The 18,858-nt window shown below is 46.7% G+C and overlaps 1 protein-coding gene and 1 long non-coding RNA gene across 3 annotated transcripts in view; one reads left to right on the forward strand and one right to left on the reverse strand.

Moving 5' to 3' along the window:
- CACNA1I (calcium voltage-gated channel subunit alpha1 I) overlaps positions 1-18,858 on the forward strand; it is a 411,324-nt gene that overhangs the window by 40,104 nt on the left and 352,362 nt on the right. The window lies entirely within an intron of this gene.
- LOC148477332 (uncharacterized) lies at positions 10,347-15,040 on the reverse strand. The gene is made up of 4 exons (XR_015872520.1): positions 14,886-15,040; positions 13,429-13,576; positions 13,240-13,269; positions 10,347-10,600 (listed from the first exon to the last, which is right to left on the reverse strand). It is a non-coding gene; the product is annotated as an uncharacterized LOC148477332 (long non-coding RNA).

The raw sequence follows: 18,858 nt of genomic DNA on the forward strand, positions 1-18,858 counted from the left end.
GAGCTCAGGTAGGTAGATTCAGACTCGCTCGATAGGATGCGATCGCTCGTAGCTGGTCGATAGTTGCAATCTGTGCATGCGTATGCATTGCAATGCACGTGCGTGAACCAGTGTGAACGCTTGGGAAGCAATCACTCGCTGCGCATAGACAGCCCAGCAGAGTGAGTGACAGGAGAAGCCGTTTGTGGGTGGTGACAGGGGCAGTCCCAGTGGCGTAACTTCATCCCAGACGCCTGGAGGCAAGTTATAATTTGGTGCCCCCCCTTTGTCACAGCCGCTGACACTGTAATGTAGTAATTTGCATGCAGACAGGCTATAGATAGAAGAAAGCGGCAGCTGATGGTCTGACATGGAGCTCACCACTAGTGTATGGTGGCTTCTCAGGTGCCGGGAAGGGGTCCCATGTATTGGGTGGCCGTGACGGTACACTCCGGGTACATAGTTACAGCCCTAAGTGGGGTGTATATGTTGTGGACAGTGGAGGAGGTGCCCCTTCAGAGCTGGAGCCCGGCGGCAGGCACCTCCATTGTCTCCCATAGTATTGCCCCTGGACAGTCCACTAGAAACGGGGGAGTGGAGGTGTGAATGCAGGCGTGCCTGAGTGTTCCAATGCCGTTTCAGAGGCGGGCATAATTAAAAGGCAGCGTCATTGTACACGTCACTTGGTGGATTTCACACTGAAGTGATCGCAGTGCTTGCGGCAGGATATTGTCAACCTCAAGCGCTGTGATCGCATCTGATGGTGCTCGATGTACCAATGTTTTCATGCACTTCCAGGAGATGACATGGGCAAGTGGACGTCTTATGAATGGCTGGTGGGCGTCTGCATACACTATGTGATCGCACACCAAGACAAGGTAATGCCTTGCCGTGCAATTGCCTGCCTTGCTGGTCGTGTGCTGGATTTGCATGCGCTGGGTGATTATTTAACCCCACTCGCCTCCCCACACATTACACTAATAATACTCTTCTCTTCTGGTGTAATCCATTTACATATACTACTACTCTCTCCTCGTGTAACCCTGGCTCATATACTACTGTTCTCTCCTGGTGTAACCTAGGTACACATAATATTGTTCTCTCCTGGTGTAACCCAGGCACATATACTACTGTTCTCCCCTGGTGTAACCCAGGCACATATACTACTGATCTCTCCTGGTGTAACCCAGGCTCATATACTACTGCTCTCTCCTGGTGTAACCCAGGTACACATAATACTGTTCTCTCCTGGTGTAACCCAGGCACTTATACTACTGTTCTCCCCTGGTGTAACCCAGGCACATATACTACTGATCTCTCCTGGTGTAACCCTGGCTCATATACTACTGTTCTCTCCTGGTGTAACCTAGGTACACATAATATTGTTCTCTCCTGGTGTAACCCAGCCACATATACTACTGTTCTCCCCTGGTGTAACCCAGGCACATATACTACTGTTCTCCCCTGGTGTAACCCAGGCACATATACTACTGATCTCTCCTGGTGTAACCCAGGCTCATATACTACTGCTCTCTCCTGGTGTAACCCAGGCTCATATACTACTGCTCTCTCCTGGTGTAACCCAGGTACACCTACTACTGTTCTCCCCTGGTGTAACCCAGGCACATATACTACTGATCTCTCCTGGTGTAACCCAGGTACACATAATACTGTTCTCTCCTGGTGTAACCCAGGCACATACAGTATACTGTTCTCTCCTGGTGTAACCCAGGCTCATATACTACTATTCTCTCCTGCTGTAACCCAGGCACGTATACTACTGTTCTCTCCTAGTGTAATCCAGCTGTATTTACTACTGTTCTCTCCTGGTGTAACCCAGATGTATTTACTACTGTTCTCTCCTCGTGTAACCCAGATGTATTTACTACTGTTCTCTCCTGGTGTAACCCACATGTATTTACTACTGTTCTCTCTTATTATTATTATTATTATTATTATTACTATCCTTTATTTATATGGCGCCACAATGGTTCCGCAGCGCCTTACACAGTACATAAATGAGCACACACGAAAAACAGTTAATAGTAATACAAAACAATACAGGACAAGGACATGGTTATAAACATAGCTGCATAACACAAGCAGCAGGACATGAGCAACCAGGTGTTAGGTGCTGTTGTGGGGAGTTAACAGTAAATGATACTATAAGTAGGGGGAGGAGAAGCACGTGAGGGAAGAGGGCCCTGCTCGTGAGAGCTTACATTCTAAAGGGGAAGGGCAGACTGACAGGGGCGACACACATGGGGTAGATAGTGAGGAAGGAGCATGGAGCAGTGGGTTAGGATATGTGCTGCGGAATGTGTGTATAAGATGACCTGATGTTATGTAAAACTTAAGTCCTTCATACATCTATCTCTATGGGCTCTATTTATTAACATTATTTTTACTAAAATAAAGTGAAAAAGGGTGTTTTCACACCCTTTTCACATTATTTTAGTTTCACCTGTATTTATTACAGGGCAATTGGAGTAGAATTAGTAAAATTCTACTCCAACCCCCAGTATCACTTATTTTTAGTAAAGCAGATCGCATTTCCCATAATTGTAATGGGAAATGTGATCTGTGTGCAAGTTACTAAAAATAAATTGTAAAAAAATACCGGGGGAAGCCCTGTGATAATAACGCCACCTGGAGGTGGCTTTATCCAGGGTCTCCCCCGGTTACCGGGCTCCCACTCTGCTCTAACGGGGAGAGCAGAGGTGGGAGCCGGTACCAGTAATCAGCTGTGTGGTCTAAATAGACCGCAAGCTGATTGCTGTAAAAAAAAGAAAAAAAAAATTAACATTTTTTTTTTCACTTACCTGAATCCAGGGACCGGTGATCGGGCCTCCGGTGATGGCTCCTCTCCGGTCAGCTGGTCTCCCACAGTGCACTGGGGCCTGGTCATCAGGTGATTGGGCCCCAGTGCAGTATGGGAGATCACCTGATCGGGAAGCCCGGAGATGACCACCGGAGGCCAGGAGGATGCAGGTAAGTGTAATGAAGGGAGAGGGGGTCGCGGGGGTCCGCGATCGCAGGGGGCGGGGCTTAGCGCCGGGGGCGGGGCTTAGCATCGGTGGGGGGGGTAGTAGCGGTGGTCGGTCGGCACATGCGCGGGCTCTTAGTCGCGGTATTTTTTCCGAAAATACCGCGACTAGAGTGCGGATGGGATCCGCAGGGACAGAGCTTTATCGCAAGCTCTGTTCCTGCAAGGGATTTATAGTAAATCCCTGTGATATTACCTGAATTCGCAATGCGAATTCACTCGGTAATATCACACTACAATCCGCATTCAATATGCGGATTGTAGTAAATAGAGCCCTATGACATAAAATAGATTGTTTATGTGTTATTTAAATGAGAGATGTATAAAATAAAGTTGTAGAACTTTAATGATTGTGTGTTACATTTTAGCGTCTATATACAGCTTGACTCTTGGAGTCACCCATATGTATATACTACTATTCTCTCTTTTGTAACCCAGACGCATATACTATTATTCTATCCTGGTGTGCGCATATACTATTATTCTATCCTGGTGTAACCCAGATGTATTTTACTACTGTTCTCTCTTGGTGTAACCCAGAAGTATTTACTACTGTTCTCTCCTGGTGTAACCCAGATGTATATACTACTGTTCTCTACTGGTGTAACACAGATGTATTTACTACTGTTCTTTCCTGATGTAACCAAGATGTATTTACAACTGTTCTCTCCTGGTGTAACCCAGATGTACTGTATATACTACTGTTCTCTCTTGGTGTAACCCAGGCACATATACTACTGTTCTCTCCTGGTGTAACCCAGATGTATTTACTACTGTTCTCTCTTGGAGTAACCCATATGTATATACTACTATTCTCTCTTTTGAAACCCAGGCAAATATACTTGTTAAGATGTGGGTACTATCTTTTGTGGGTTTAGTCCTGCAACAGCCTTGAGGACTGGAATACTTGGCTAGCTGCGGCCGTGGAGCAGCCTTGAGGGCTGATAAGTCTTTGACTAGTCAGGGCCTGAGGGTAATGAGACTAGATGTGGCTTTTGGGCTATGTAGCAGCCTTGAGGGCTGGTAAGTCTTGGCTTGTTGTGGCCTGTGGGCCGTAGAACAAGATACGGCCTTTGGGCCGTGTAGCAGCCTTGGCAGGCTGTGGCCTGTGGTCTGTAGAACAAGATTCGGCCTTTGGGCCATGTAGCAGCCTTGGCAGTCTGTGGCCTGAGGGCCGTAGAACAAGATGCGGCCTTTGGGCCATGTAGCAGCCTTGGCAGGCTGTGGCCTGTGGGCCGTACAACAAGATGCGGCCTTTGGGCCCTGTAGCAGCCTTGGCTGAGTTGGTCTGAAGAAGGACCTATGCCGCCGGGTTGACACAAGCGGTGGTACGCTGGGTTGTGAACTTTGGACGCTGGATTGCAGCCTGTGCCGCCGGGTTGACACAAGTGGTGGTACGCTGGATTGCGAACTTTGGATGCTGGATTGACACGAGCGGTGGTACGCTGGGTTGTGTACTTTGGATGCTGGATTGCGGCCTGTGCCGCCGGGTTGACACAAGCAACTAGATGCTAGAGTGCGGCCTGTGCTGCCGGGTTGACACAAGCAGCTGGACACTGAACTGCGCACTCTGGACACTTGAGTGCTGTCTGTGCCGCCTGGATGACACAAACGGCAGAGCGTGGATATGCAGACCGCGCCGCCTAGATGACACAAACGGCAGGTAGTAGATATGCAGACCGTGCCACCTAGATTACACAAACGGCAGGTAGTAGATATGCGGACCGTGCCGCCTAGATGACACAAACGGCATGTTACAATAGCAGACAGGAGGACTGGGTACTCGTCTGGATAGCAGGAGACAACACCAAAACTAGAAACACATGAAAGGCTATCACTGGCATCGGAGTAGCGTTCGCACCAGAAGGAAATAGCCGCAGGAACCAATTCAGAACAGAGCAGGGACGATGGACAGTTGATGGGAGAAGTTCAGCGAATGGTCCCCCGGCGTTCGCATGAGCGGCTTGTGACTATACTACTGTTCTCTCCTGGTGTAACCCAGATGTATATACTACTGTTTTCTACTGGTGTACCCCATGCATATATACAGTACTACTGTTTTCTCCTGCTATAACCCAGGCACATATACTACTGTTCTTTTCACTCTTGGTGTAACCCAGGCAGATATACTACTGTTTTTTTCCTGGTGTAACCCAGGCACATACACATATACTTGTGTTCTCTCCTGATGTATTCCAGATGTATATGCTACTGTTCTCTCTTGGAGTAACCCAGATGTATATACTACTGTTCAGGGGCGTTTCTACAGAGGAGGGGACCAGTGTGCAGTCATGGACCCCCTCCTCTCCGCCCGGCGGCCGGCAGCGCACTGAGCTGTGCGCGGCCAGCGCTGGAGTTATAGACCCTGGGCACTAGAGTGTGCCCAGAGTCTATAGTGTATGCACAGGCTACAGGGAAAATGGGCACGTCGGCCATTTGCCCTGTACTGCGCATGCGCAAACGACAGGAAAATGGCCACGGCAGCCATTTTCCAGTCGTTTTACAGTGCCGGACCCCTGCGCCGACGTTGGACTCCAGAGAGGTAAGTAATATTATGGGTGCAGGGTGTGCGGGCCCCCCCTGGACCCAGGGGCCCGTGTTCCCATTACACCCTGCACCCATTATAGATACGCCCCAGCTACTGTTCTCTCTTGTGTAACCCAGACGCAATCTCTCTCATCTACAGTAGGATACCTTCTGTGCTGCTCCCAACATGAGGAACTTCCTAATCCACTGGACCAGAATCTCCTCCAACCTTCATTCCTTCGTGTGGCCCCTGAAAGCCCACTACTTCAGCAGTGTCTACTTCATGTCCACCTGGTTCATCTTCTAGCACTCATCTTCCCTTGTTCGACCGACTCCCCCTGTCTGCTTCTCCCCCTCTCACAAGCAGGGCCCTTGAACCATGCTTGCCTGAAATAGTATATCAGGGAGATTGTGAAAGCTACACCTATGAGTGCGGCAGTAAAGTGGACGTGTACTGCTACATCTGAGAGGTGTGATATAACATTGATTTACATCCAAATGTAAATGAGCCCCAAAGCAGTTAGCAAGATCTACTTGTTGATGAGGTCACACTTATACATTTCAGAAAATGCATGTAGCCATAGGGATCATTGGGCCTGATTCAGACCCACTCGCGAGCGGCTGTCCGCTCGCAAGTGGGTCGATGTTCAGGACTGAGGATGCGCACGACGGAGGGAGCTCCGTCGTGCGCATGCGCCAGGCGCGACGAGCGAAGGAAAGTCCTTCGCTCGTTGTGTCTGATCAAAGGGGGCATGCTGTCGATGTTGATTGACAGCACGCCCCCTTTGGTAGGCGTGCCGGGGGCGTGCCTCCCTGACGGGGGCGTTCCCACGGGAACGCCTCCCGTCAGAAGCCGTCCCACTGACATCACTAGTGATGTCAGTGGGAGTGATTTTGGCTCTGATAGAGCCAAAATCACTCTGGAGCTTGCGGTTGAAAACCATCGCGGCCATCAAACTGCACGCTCGTATAGCCTGTGGGTGGTGACCCACAGCTATACGAGCGTCCATGACGACGCTCCATTTTCATGGAGGCCAGCCCTCATTCAGAGCGTGCGCACTGCTCAGAGCGTACGGCTCTGAATGAGGGCCATTGTGCCTTATAACCAATGCAGCTAAATTATACTAATGATCCCATTTAATTGTATATATCTTTGGTTCTCTCTATATATAACAGCATCATAATGGGGGGGGATGTAGTTGAAATACCGACGGCCTGGAAGCCGTGGGAACTGTCAGTAGCCGGAGCCAATGGCCGCTGATTGGCTCTCGGGACGTGCCAGCTCCATGTATGTTCCGTCAGCTGGCATTCAGGAGCTTTGAGTATGTGTGGCAACACACATACTGATAGCTGTTGCGTGGGTGATGTATACTTGTTTTTTTGTTTTGCCAAGTACCTGGATTACTGCAGAGACCAGCGGCAGGATATAGGTGAGTATGATTTTTTCTTTGCAGAGCCATGTATTAAGGATATTCTACTTGACAAGGGGACAGATACATCTGGTATAGGTAAGTATGTGTGAATGGGTAGGTGTGTGTAATAAAGTTAAACTGTCACGGTGTGTGTGTTTTGTCCTTATTTAACTATTTATTTTACAGTGAAGTTACAGGTGCCGCATGTCTGCTGGCACTTGTTGTTCCACAAGTGCAAAATGGCAGGCATGCTGGCACTTGTAGTTCCACTATAAAACACAATAGTTTAACATTATTTGTCTCCCGACTCCCCCGAGATCACCGGCTTGCACTGACCGATTTGGGGTGCTAATGCTTTGGACCTGGAGCCCCGGTGATTGGGTCTCCGGGCTGTGGCATTACACCCTGGTCGGTTGGGTCTGGTGTTGGTCTTAAATATAGGGGGATCCCCACATTTTTTTACCCCTATATTAAAAAACCAGAACTGGTCCCTGCAGCCTTGGGTTGGTTTCTAAAATAAGGTGGAACCCTACACTTTTTCTTCCCCATATTTTTAGAAACCACCACTGGCTGGCAAGCCTAGGGCTGGTTTGGCTTTTGGGGGGGCCTTATGTCATTTTTTTTATTTTAATTTTTATGTTTTTTACAGATACAACACAATGGGAATTTTTGGGAAATATTCTATGGACCCCCCTAAAGATGTGTAGACATGGGGGATCACTATGGGTACCCCCATTTTTAACTCCTGAAGGACGTCGGGGTTTCAAATAGCCGTGGCAGGTGCATTTTTGCAGAAATTAAAAAAAATGCATTTTGGTACTTAAAAATATGCTAGTACCCATTTTCATGAACCCCAAATTTGATGGGACCATTTTTAAAGACAAAAAAAATTAGCTAAGTGCTCTTCTGCATCACTTCTTCAAAGTCGGGGAAAAAAAGAACACCTGCCGCGGCTATTTAAAAACCCGACTTTCTTTTGCAGCAAAAAACGGGTACCCATAGTGATCCCCCATGTCTGGACATCTTTAGGGGGGTCCTAGGATTATTTCCTGAAAATTCCCATTTTTTTTACGCCGATCCAGGTATCGCCAGGTCCTGTTTTTGCCTACTTTCAAATTGAATACGAGGATACGTGGGCACGCGCGCGATACTTTATCGCCTACAAAACAGACGAAGGCAGCGTTAAGTCCGGGCAGCGTTAAATTATCGTGGCTCGGCTCAAATTGAATACGGCCCATGTCTCTTTGTTTTAATTTGTTTTATTCTGTTTTTTTTTCCCTAGCCTGTCTGGCACTGCAGAACTTGTTTTCTGATGATGATGATGCTTAGACTATATGACAGCAGTGCTTAGAGGCACAATATGTGGTACAATAACAATGTAGAGAGCTGTATACTTTTGTGGATGGTTAACAAGAGAAATCATATAATATATAATATTGGTATGCCTCCAATAATAGTGGTTGTATTTTTTAAATATTCCTTCACTTACATCAGACCTATAGGTGTTACCAGGGCCGACGACAGCCGCGCTGTGCCCAGGTGACAGGGGGCATGGCCTAATCATGGGAGGCGTGACCACACCCTCTTAGAAAAAATTTAATTTTGCAGTGCCGCTTCCAGGGAAGGGGGGCCCCGTGTGCCCTTCAGCCCAGGACACGGACAATGGGGGCTGTCGCTGCCCCCATAGGCATAGGAGACTGCTCCAGCTGGTGCTTTAGCAGCCACAAGCAACCTCGCAGTGCAGCCCAGCACACAGCAGCGTGTGCTGGGCTGTGGTGACATAAGAGGGAGGGGAAGTGGTGCCGGACCCGGGCCCCTGCTGGGCCCCTCCAGCAAAACCGGGTAATTAGTACCCGCTCCCCCCCCTCTCGGTGCCTCTGAGCGTTACCTTCTAGAATGTAATGGAGCAGGAGTGGGACCTATTCCTTTTTGGAGGAAAATAATTAATTTGAGTCCTAGAACCACTAGACACACCTGGTTAATGGAGACAGGTGTAGGAGCCAGTCTCTAGCTTCTTCTTTGGCCAAATATGGGCCTCATGTATACCTTTTTGTTTTTTTTGTGGAAGAGCCAGATTATTGCCCAATGTTGACAGCTACAATGAGACATCAGTACAGGTGGTGTCACAAGATCTCTTTTCCAGTGATAAAACTTGTTGTGTACGATAAATGGTGCTCCAGCCAATCAGGTCCCAACTGTAATTTTTCAAACAGATGACAGTTAGGAGCTGATTGGCTGGAGCACCATTATTCTATGCAACAAGTTTTATCACTCGAATTATAAAACTCGTTGATAAATGAGGCCCATAGACTGGAAACTCGCTGATGCCTACAAGTCTCAGGCTATTACATTTACCTCTCAGTCTTATCCCATTTTAGGCCTCTCCACTATAACCCACCTTCTACTTTATTCGTGTTTCTTCTAGTCTATGATTTTGTTATTTTCATGCAGGTTGTAATCTATGGATAGGCCACGAAATTAATATAATTAAACTAAGAGCTACTAAAGAATTTCCCTTTGCCTCTCTAGGACGGATCCCAGTGGATTTAAGGCCTTAATCAGCAAGGAACGCAGTTGCTAATATGCACACAATCGGTCGATTGTTGCGTTCTGCACATGTATATGCTTCACAGGGTCCGTGCGTGAACTAGCAATTGCGATGGGAACTGCGATTGCAGTGACTACGCAGACCCAGAGCAGAGTGATTGTACAGGAAGTGCAGTTTGTGGGTGGTGACGGGGGCCGGGTTGGGCGAACGCAGGTGTGTCAGTGCGTTTCTACGCCTTTGCAGGGGCGTGCATAAATGATCCACTGCGTGGCCATAAGGAGCCATAGCACTGATAGCGTGCGTGGCTGATGCCAATTTCTGAGTAAGGTCAGGACTTGTGCAAGTGTGCAGATCTTACTCGATGTTACCGATTGTTTCACTATGTTGCCCTAGTATACGGATGTGAGTAAGGGGAAGTGGGCGTCTTTATGTCTGGCTGCGTTCGAAATGTGAATGCAAACATTTAAATAGTACCGCTGATGTTAGCAACTGCGGTGCGTGCGTATAAGCAGAATTGCGATCCGTAGTGAGTCAGGCCCCTAGTAAGGTTGAGCCTGATGAACAGCACCTTCATCTATAAATGTGTCCCTGCTTAAGAGGGAAATAGTAGCTGAAATACAAGGTGCGGCGTGTACCCCTTTCTCCCTCGTCCCCCATCTCATCGTGTTCTAAGCAGTGAGAGGCGCACGGTCAGCACAAGGCTGCACAAATACACTCAGCATGTTTTATACACAAATGATTGGTGTTTATTCTATCATAGTATATAGGTAATAATGGTGTTTTTAAATTAACTTAAAAAATAAAATAAATATATGGATAAATTCTAAATAATAAATGATACCCAATTTGCAGAATTGTTACAAATTACCCCATCCCAGTGGCCGTTGTTTTTTTATCTCCTAATTTTTTTAAGGAATTTGGCCTTTTTTAATTTCAGTGGTTTCTTGGGCATTTTGGGTACAATTTTTTTCACATTCAGTTTTTTTAAGTGATTCTTCACAATCTTAGGCACTTTGGGCTTCCTCTCTTTCCTCTGGATCCTGCTCTTCTGCGTCCGTTCCTTGGTACCAGCTGTGTGTTGTTCATGCGCTATTGACCATGAAAGAAATGGTGAGATAATGTAAGTGAGGAACAGCAAAACCATGGGATATTCCAAAGTTAGATATGGAAATGCTGATAAAACAGGTCTGGTTTCATCATGGTTAATACAGTATAAGGCACTGCTCTAATATCTATTAATATAAAATAGCAAAATGTTTTCTCTATGTTACTGATTTGGTGACACTGTGGGCAGTGGCGTAACTAAGGGGGGGCGTCATTGGACCGGCAGCGCGAGGGGCGCCACCGGCCGTGGTCCAGGTCACTGTGGTCAGTGCAGGGGCGGCACTAGGCTTTGCCTGTGTTGCCGCCGCTTTCCTTCACCGCTCCCTCCCCCTGAGCTTACGTCAGGGTCCTCTCCATGAAGGGGATTTAGAGACATTACCCTTACATATGCACTCTACCACCGGGAGGGAACGTGGGCGTTTCCTGCGCCCACCGGTTACAATGGCGCTCCGGGCGACGGACCGCTTTGCCCATGCCTGGAGCCGCTACTTGGTCAGCATAGTGCTGACCTGATGGAGTTCGGTCAGCAATACACAGTAACAAACACACAGCCGCCGCCAGCTGTGTGTTTGTTTTAATTAGTAGCCAATGAGAGTCAGACAGACTCTCATTGACTGCTGCGCCCACTGCCGGAGCCAGGCTGGAGTTCACACATGAGCTCCATTTTTCGGCTCCTGCAGTGGGTAATGGGAGAGACGTCATGACGTCTCTCCCATAATGCAGAGCGGGCCGGCCCGGGAGGACGGAGCGGGAATTCAGGTGTTTTGGTTTTTTTACGTGTGTGTCTGCTGGGGGGGACTACTACTGGGGGCACTGCATCGAGGGGGACTACTACTGGGGGGGCTACTACTGGAGGCACTGCATCAGGGGGGACCACTACTGGGGGGGCTACTACTTTGGGCACTGCGCAGGGTGGACCACTAGTGGTGACTACTACTGGTGGAGGGGGACTACTACTGGGGGCACTGCATCGAAGGGGACCACTACTGGGGGCACTGCATCAGTGGGGACTACTGCTGGTGGGGAACTACTACTGGGGGCACTGCATAGGGGGGACTACTACTGGGTGCACTATATAAATAGCACTGCACAGGGGGGACTGCTACTGGGGGCACTGCACAGGGGGGGACCACTACTGGCCCTGGGGCACTGCATAGGGGGATCACTACTGTATAAGGGGCACTGCATAGGGGGATCACTACTGGGTGCCTGCATAAGGGGGACAATTACTGGGGGCACTGTATAAGGGGCACTGCATAGGGGGGATCACTGCTGGGAGCCTGCATAAGAAGGGGCACTACTGGGAGCCTACATAGGGGGGACCATTACAGGGGCTCACTGTATATGGGACACTGCATAGAGGGGAATCACTACTGGGGGCCTGCATAAGGAGGACCACAACCTGGGGCACTGTATAAGGGGAACTAATGGGGGGCTGCATAAGGGGGACCAATACTGGGGGTACTGTATAATGGGCACTGCATACGGGGGATCACTACTGGGGGCCTGCGAAAAGGGGACCACTACTGGGGGAACTGTATAAGGGGAACTAATGGGGTCTGTATAAGGGGGACCACTACTGGGGGCCTGCATGGGGGGGGGCACTGCAGGGGGCACTGTATAAGGGGCACTGCATAGGGTGGAATTACTACTGGGGGCCTGTATAAGAAGGGGCACTACTGGGGGCCTGCATAGGGGGGACCACTACAGGGGGCAAATCATAGGGGGATCACTATTGGGGGCCCACATAAGGGGGACCACTACTGGGGGCACTGTATAAGGGGAACTAATGGGGGGCTGCATAAGGGGGACTGCTACTGGGGGTACTGTATAAGGAGCACTACTGGGGACCTTCATAAGAGGGACTACTACTGGGGGCTTTGCATACTGGGGGTACTGTATAAGGGGCACTACTGGGGGCCTGCATAAGGAGGACCACCACTGGGGGCACTGCATAGGGGGGACTGTATAAGGGGCACTGCATTAAGGTGCATATGGAATGGAAAGGAATGTTCCCAGAGTGACAAGAAAGGGGTGTGTGTCATGTTGTGTTTTTCGGCGTGCTGGCCTACGGCGTGCACACACAAGTCCATGTGCAGCGTGTATGAGTATCTGTCCTGCAATGTGCAGAAATATATACAGTAACTGTATTAGATTGGGATATAAATGACACTTGTGATTCCTTATGACTGCAGTGGGGGATCAGTGGTGGGCAGGCATAACCTCAGTACAGTAAGGTGTGCACATGTACGTGTAATACTCACCCTGGTGGTGCTAGGAGGTACTGCATGCTGTATGAGCTATCTTTCCTAACAGCTCTGTAAATTATAGATAGCGTAATAAAGAACTGAAAAACAAATCCTCCCTCCCTTACTCTGCATCAGGCCTGTCCTGTAGGAGAGAGCTCAGACAGACGCACACACCAACAGATGGCCAGCCCAATGCTAATATTGTAAGCACGTGTGGCACTACAGGTATCAGCATGCACTGACAAAAACATACTGATAGAATAAATGTTTTTTGACAAAAATGGACCCTTGTATGGGTGATAAGACTAGACTGTAAGCTCCAATGGTGCAGGCTTTGATGTGAATGATTGTATAGAACAGCAACTAGGGCCTTACCCTCTGCGATACCGCACATCGCTTTCTGTCCTAGTGGGAGAAATGGGAGAAATGATTTGTGTAAATAAATAATTTTATAGTATTATTGCTGACAATTGTAGTGAAACATGTGCACTGCAAGTGATGACCATCTTAGTATAAGAAATCCCTGGCAGTGGTCACTTTCTATAAGAAAGATATAATTATTACCTGGTTTAGATATCTGGTGACTCAGGAATGCCTCTATACCACTTCTTCCGGGGTTTGAAGTCCAGTTAGGTATTTAGTCATGTGATCAGTTAGGTGATCAGTCAGCTTTTCAGACCGATTGCTCAAAAAATCCTTTAGCACTTTGAAGCTGAATGGTAAAAATAATGAGACACTGTCAGGTGATAATGGTGCACACAGCATGGCCCAGAAACTATTTCCCCCAGTTTGCCCATTTCTGAGCCATAATCTTATTCTCATCATCTTTGTGTCTTGCTCAGGTTCTACCTTATTCATGGTCCTTCTGAAGTTCTGTAACTCCCATAATGACACATTCACCTAAGGCAGAGGTTCCCAAACGGTGTCCTCAAGGTACCCCAACAGTTCAGGTTTTAGAGATATCCATGGTTGAGCACAGGAGGTTAAATCAAAATGACCGAGGTACTAATTGAGTCACCTGTGGTCAACCATGGATATCTAGCATTCATTCTAGCACTCTGCATCTGTCACAAGCCGTGCAGGTCCTCTTTTCTGCCTGGGGTGTCACTCTCTGCTCTAGTGCATCAGTCACCTACAGTATTGACATTGGAGCCAGCCATTTTGTGGGTTAAACCAAAATTTATGGGTACCAACCATATCAATGAGGCACGTCATGACCAATACTCACAAGGCAACGGTTCCTGTTGAATTATTAGGCTGCATCCTTATGAATATTAGTTAAATCTTCAAAATGGTTTCCTCCATCCTGCTGTCTTCATTGGGCACGATGCGGGAGATCTGTCTACTCCTCCGGGGGTGTGGGGTTACCTGAGACTGGTTCCCCCAGTTTACCCATCACTGAGCCATAATCTTATTCTCAGCATCTTTGTGTCCTGCTCAAGTTCTACCTTATTCATTGTCCTTCTGGAGTTCTGTAACTCCCACAATGACACCTTCACCTAAGGCAGAGGTTCCCAAAAGTGGTCCTTGAGGCAAACCAACAGTTCAGGTTTTAGAGATATCAATGGTTGAGCACAGGTGGTTAAATCAAATTGACAGATGTACTAATTTAGTCACCTGTGGTCAGGCATGGATATCTAGTGTTCATTCTAGCACCCTGCACCTGTCACAAGCCGTGCAGTTCTCCTTTCCTTCCTGGGGTGTTGCTTTCTGCTCTGGTGTATCAGTCACCTACTGACATTGGAGGCAGCCATTTTGTGGGTTAAACCAAAATTCATGGGAATGCAGCCGATTGATTAATTGGGTACCAATGATATCAACAAAGCATCTCCTGACCAATATTCACAAGGCAACGGTTCCTGTTGAATTATTAGGCTGCATCCTTATGAATATGAGTTAAATCCGCAAAATGGTTTCCTCCATCGTGTGAATGCAGCAAGTGCACTTCAAGAATAGTAGATATTTGAGGTTAGAGTGCCTGTAAAATGTAGCATAATGTGTAGAGAATGTTAGTAACTTACCAGACATGTAAGAAAAGACATGCTCCTGCCACTATTGCAATGCACAGGAAGCCTTTGCCAGCCACCACCACCTTAGCCAGGACTCCCCGCACTGGTATAACTGAGAAAGAAAGAAAGAAAGAAAGAAAGAAAGAAAGAAAGAAAGAAAGAGAAAGAAAAGAAGGAAGGAAGGAAGGAAGAAAGATGAGAGAAGCACATAGAAAGACTGGGATTTGTGCGAGGTGTCTACGTATGCTGTGATACTGCAGCTGATATCTGGAAATTGGGCTGGTACCATAGCATGTGGTGTCTGCAAACAGCTGAGGTGCTCGATGATGAGCCTATCGGGAAGATGGACACTGCGCACATAACTGCTGTCAGCCTATCACATGTGGCTATTTATGACCAGGCTAAGAACTGAGAAATCTTGTCTAATTCAGAAACTGAACAATAATCCTGTCACAGCACCATGTAAGCGACAGTGACATGTACATGCGTGCCGCCTGCAGAGATGTTCTGTTTGCCTGAGTGAGGTGGCATCTCTTACACACACTCCCATCCATATGGGAATTATGTACACTTTAGGGGGCTAATAATGTAATTTCCAGCCCACAAGGTAAATATAATAAATTTAGACTTTTACTTCAAGTGATTTGGGGCAGTGGATATAATAAAACAAGTACTGTACGTGAATCCCAATTAAAGCTCCTCTTTTCTATCAGATGTTCCTTGGTAGCCTCTGCCGATCCTAAAATAAACAGAAATACATAATATATATATATATATATATATATATATATATATCATAGACAAAACAAACCTTACAGTTTCACATGTCCCATTAAGACTTCTTAGACATGATCAGAAATTTCACAAAACCTACTGCATTTGTGCCACTCAAACTAAAAAAAGCAATGAAATTACGATCATTAAGGCTGACACCTTAATGGATGTGTTCCTTGCTCAATACAGATATGGTATGCCATCACACCCTGTGGTTAACTGCAGATTCAGCACTCTCACAGAGTGAGATTGCTGTCACTCACAAAATGGTGGAGCTGATAATTCATAGAATATTAATTGCAGCCACATTTAATAGAAACTGCATATTAAATTAATAATATGCCACCTGCTGATACATTATGTAAATAGCTCTCACATTACATAAACAGCCCCACCAGCCCTCATTTTACATAAATATCCCTTACCACCATACATATTGATAACCCCACTATATACATTAATTTCTCCCACATTACATTAATAGTCCCACTGTGTAACCTTAATAGATAATACTGGAATCAGTATGATATACCGGCGGACGGGATGCCGGTGGTCGAAGACCAACAGCGCCATCCCGATGGTGGAGAGCTCACCAGGGGCAGGTAAGTAACTTAACCCTCCTCCTCTTCCCCCTAACCCTAACTCCCCACTGGTGGTGCCTAACCCTAACCTCACCCCCGTGATGCGTAAACCTAACCCCCCCTTCCCACACCCTAAACCTAACCCTCCCCGGGCGGTGTCTAACTCCCATTCCTTGCAGCCTAACCCTCCCCGGTCGGTGCCTAACCCCTCGGGAGGTCCCTAAACCTAACTCTCCCATCCTCAATACCATACCACCCTCCCCCCAAAAATACAATTATACCATTTTCACACACATTGGCTTGATACAGAGATGTACGCTAATGCCACCATAGCTGCGAATTTGTACACAGCATTGTGCGAAAATATACTAATGTCGCAGCTGCCAGGATTTATATTGAGTTTGCCCACCAGCAGCTTTGGAAATCCAAGCAAAGACATGGCTCAGTCGCAGATCAGTTGATTGTCAGACTTCTGAGTAACCCTATGGTCACACATAGTGGCCGAGGGAACAATTGTCACTACATACAGGAGCGCAGTCACAGGCAGAGACACACCGAAAAAATGGTCGTGACACACCTGCATTTCAGTTGCCACCTCCCCATTGCAGCACACAAACGTTACCTGCCTGTCAATCACCTTGTGAATAAATCCTTTCTGCAAGCTACACCGGTAATGAAACTTGACATTTGCGCAGTTCGACTCAAATGCAGCAATGCAGAGCTGAACAATAATTGCTCAAACTCTGTAAACATCAGCATTGGGTCCATCTCTGAATCCGGCCCTGCATACACTGTTTTTCGTCTGCATGCTGTTGGAAATGATGTGTGTGCAGGTATTGATATTGCAGAGTTACAGTATGTAACACACCAGCGGATGACTCAAATTATGAACAGCCTAGTTACTTAAACAGTGGTGTTTGTTTATTGAAAGATAGAAGGTACAGCCATACTGACTGTTACATGCACACTGGTAATAGAGCTGAGCTCACCAGCCGGTGAGTGTATGCTGCAAAGGGGTAGCAGTATAGGGTGCAAACAGGTAGTGGTACAGGGATCTGGACCAGCTTTATATACAGGTATTAACTGGATTTCTCATAGGGGCTAAGCAGGAGATTTCTGTCTCTCACTAAGTCTTTCTACACAGTACTCAGTAAAGATGGCTGCAGTATGGATGTCAGACCGACCTGCAGACTCTGAGTCATACTTGCCTATTCTCCCGGGAGTCGCGGGAGGCTGCTGATTTTTCGGGTAAACTCCGGCACCCCCAAAAGAGTAGGCAGGATGGGGAGATTTTCCACGAAATTTGCGGGTTTGTACGGAGGGGACCGGGGCTAAATGATGCGTATCGCGTCATTTAGCCCCACCCCATCCTCACGGACCCGCAAATCACAGGCTTGTCTTGTAAGGGGGTGTCAACTTCCCTGCTCTTTCTCATTTTGAAGTACAGATTACTCCATCCTGAGGTGGCAAATCCATACTTACTGTAGTAGAGCAATGGAAATCTGAGCTTTCCGTACTTTAATGAATTGCTCTCCCCATACTACTGTATGGGAAAGCGATCCAGCCATGGTGCAGGGGCACCGCTGGAGAAGTCATAAACTTCTCCACGGTAACCCACTTCTTGAATAGAATAAAGCAGTGAATGGGCTTTTTACTACTTCATGCATAGACCCTGTTGTCTGTTATAGACATTCTTCTCCAGTGTCTAAGCATCCCCTTACAAAATATGTATGCAATCACAGTATAAGTCATTTACTCTGATGTAGTATATATTATCGACATACTTACAATGTCAACATTGACCAAGTTGACATCATCATGTCGACATAATTAGAATTTTCCACAACAAAACAATGGTGATGCGCTAATAAACAGATAAATAATATACTGTACTATATATTTCCTGAAATGTCAGAAAAAATTCTCAAGACGCCATCTATGTAATATTAATAATCTTTATAGAAATAGAATATGTCAATACATATATTCAGATTTACACTTATAAATAATCATATTATCCAATATAAAAACCAAGTGCACTCCTAAGAATTGAAATATATAAAATATACTTTATAGTCATTTACTTTAAAGTGAACACAAAGTTGTTTTGTTGGAGTACTCTCTTGCTAGGTGGTCACTGTCCTATTACATGCATGTACTTGTAATCCCTAATAGGCAAAGGTAACAGAATTAGCATCTAATTTTGGTCTTTCTTGATTCCAGAGAATGATAACTTCAACTTTCCATTTAAAAAGCACAATGACTACAGACCCACTTTAGTAGCAGTTATCTTCAGTACTGAATAGTATATGTATCTCAGTCCCAAGTGCATTTTAATACTTCTCACAAAGGGCTCTATTTATTAACATTATTTTTACTAAAATAAAGTGAAAAAGGGTAATTTCACACCCTTTTCACATTATTTTAGTATCACCTAAAGTTACTAAAAGGCAATTGGAGTAGAATTCGTAAAATTCTACTCCAAGCCCTAATTATCACTTATTTTTAGTAAGCAGATCACATTTCCCATAATTGTAATGGGAAATGTGATCTGCCCAAAGTTACTAAAAATAAATTGTGAAAAAATACCGGGGAAAACCCTGTGATAATAACTTACCTGAGTCCAGGGC

This window comes from Taudactylus pleione, unplaced genomic scaffold (assembly GCF_031769625.1).
Source record: "Taudactylus pleione unplaced genomic scaffold, aTauple2 ptg000726l, whole genome shotgun sequence".
NCBI lineage: Eukaryota > Metazoa > Chordata > Amphibia > Anura > Myobatrachidae > Taudactylus > Taudactylus pleione.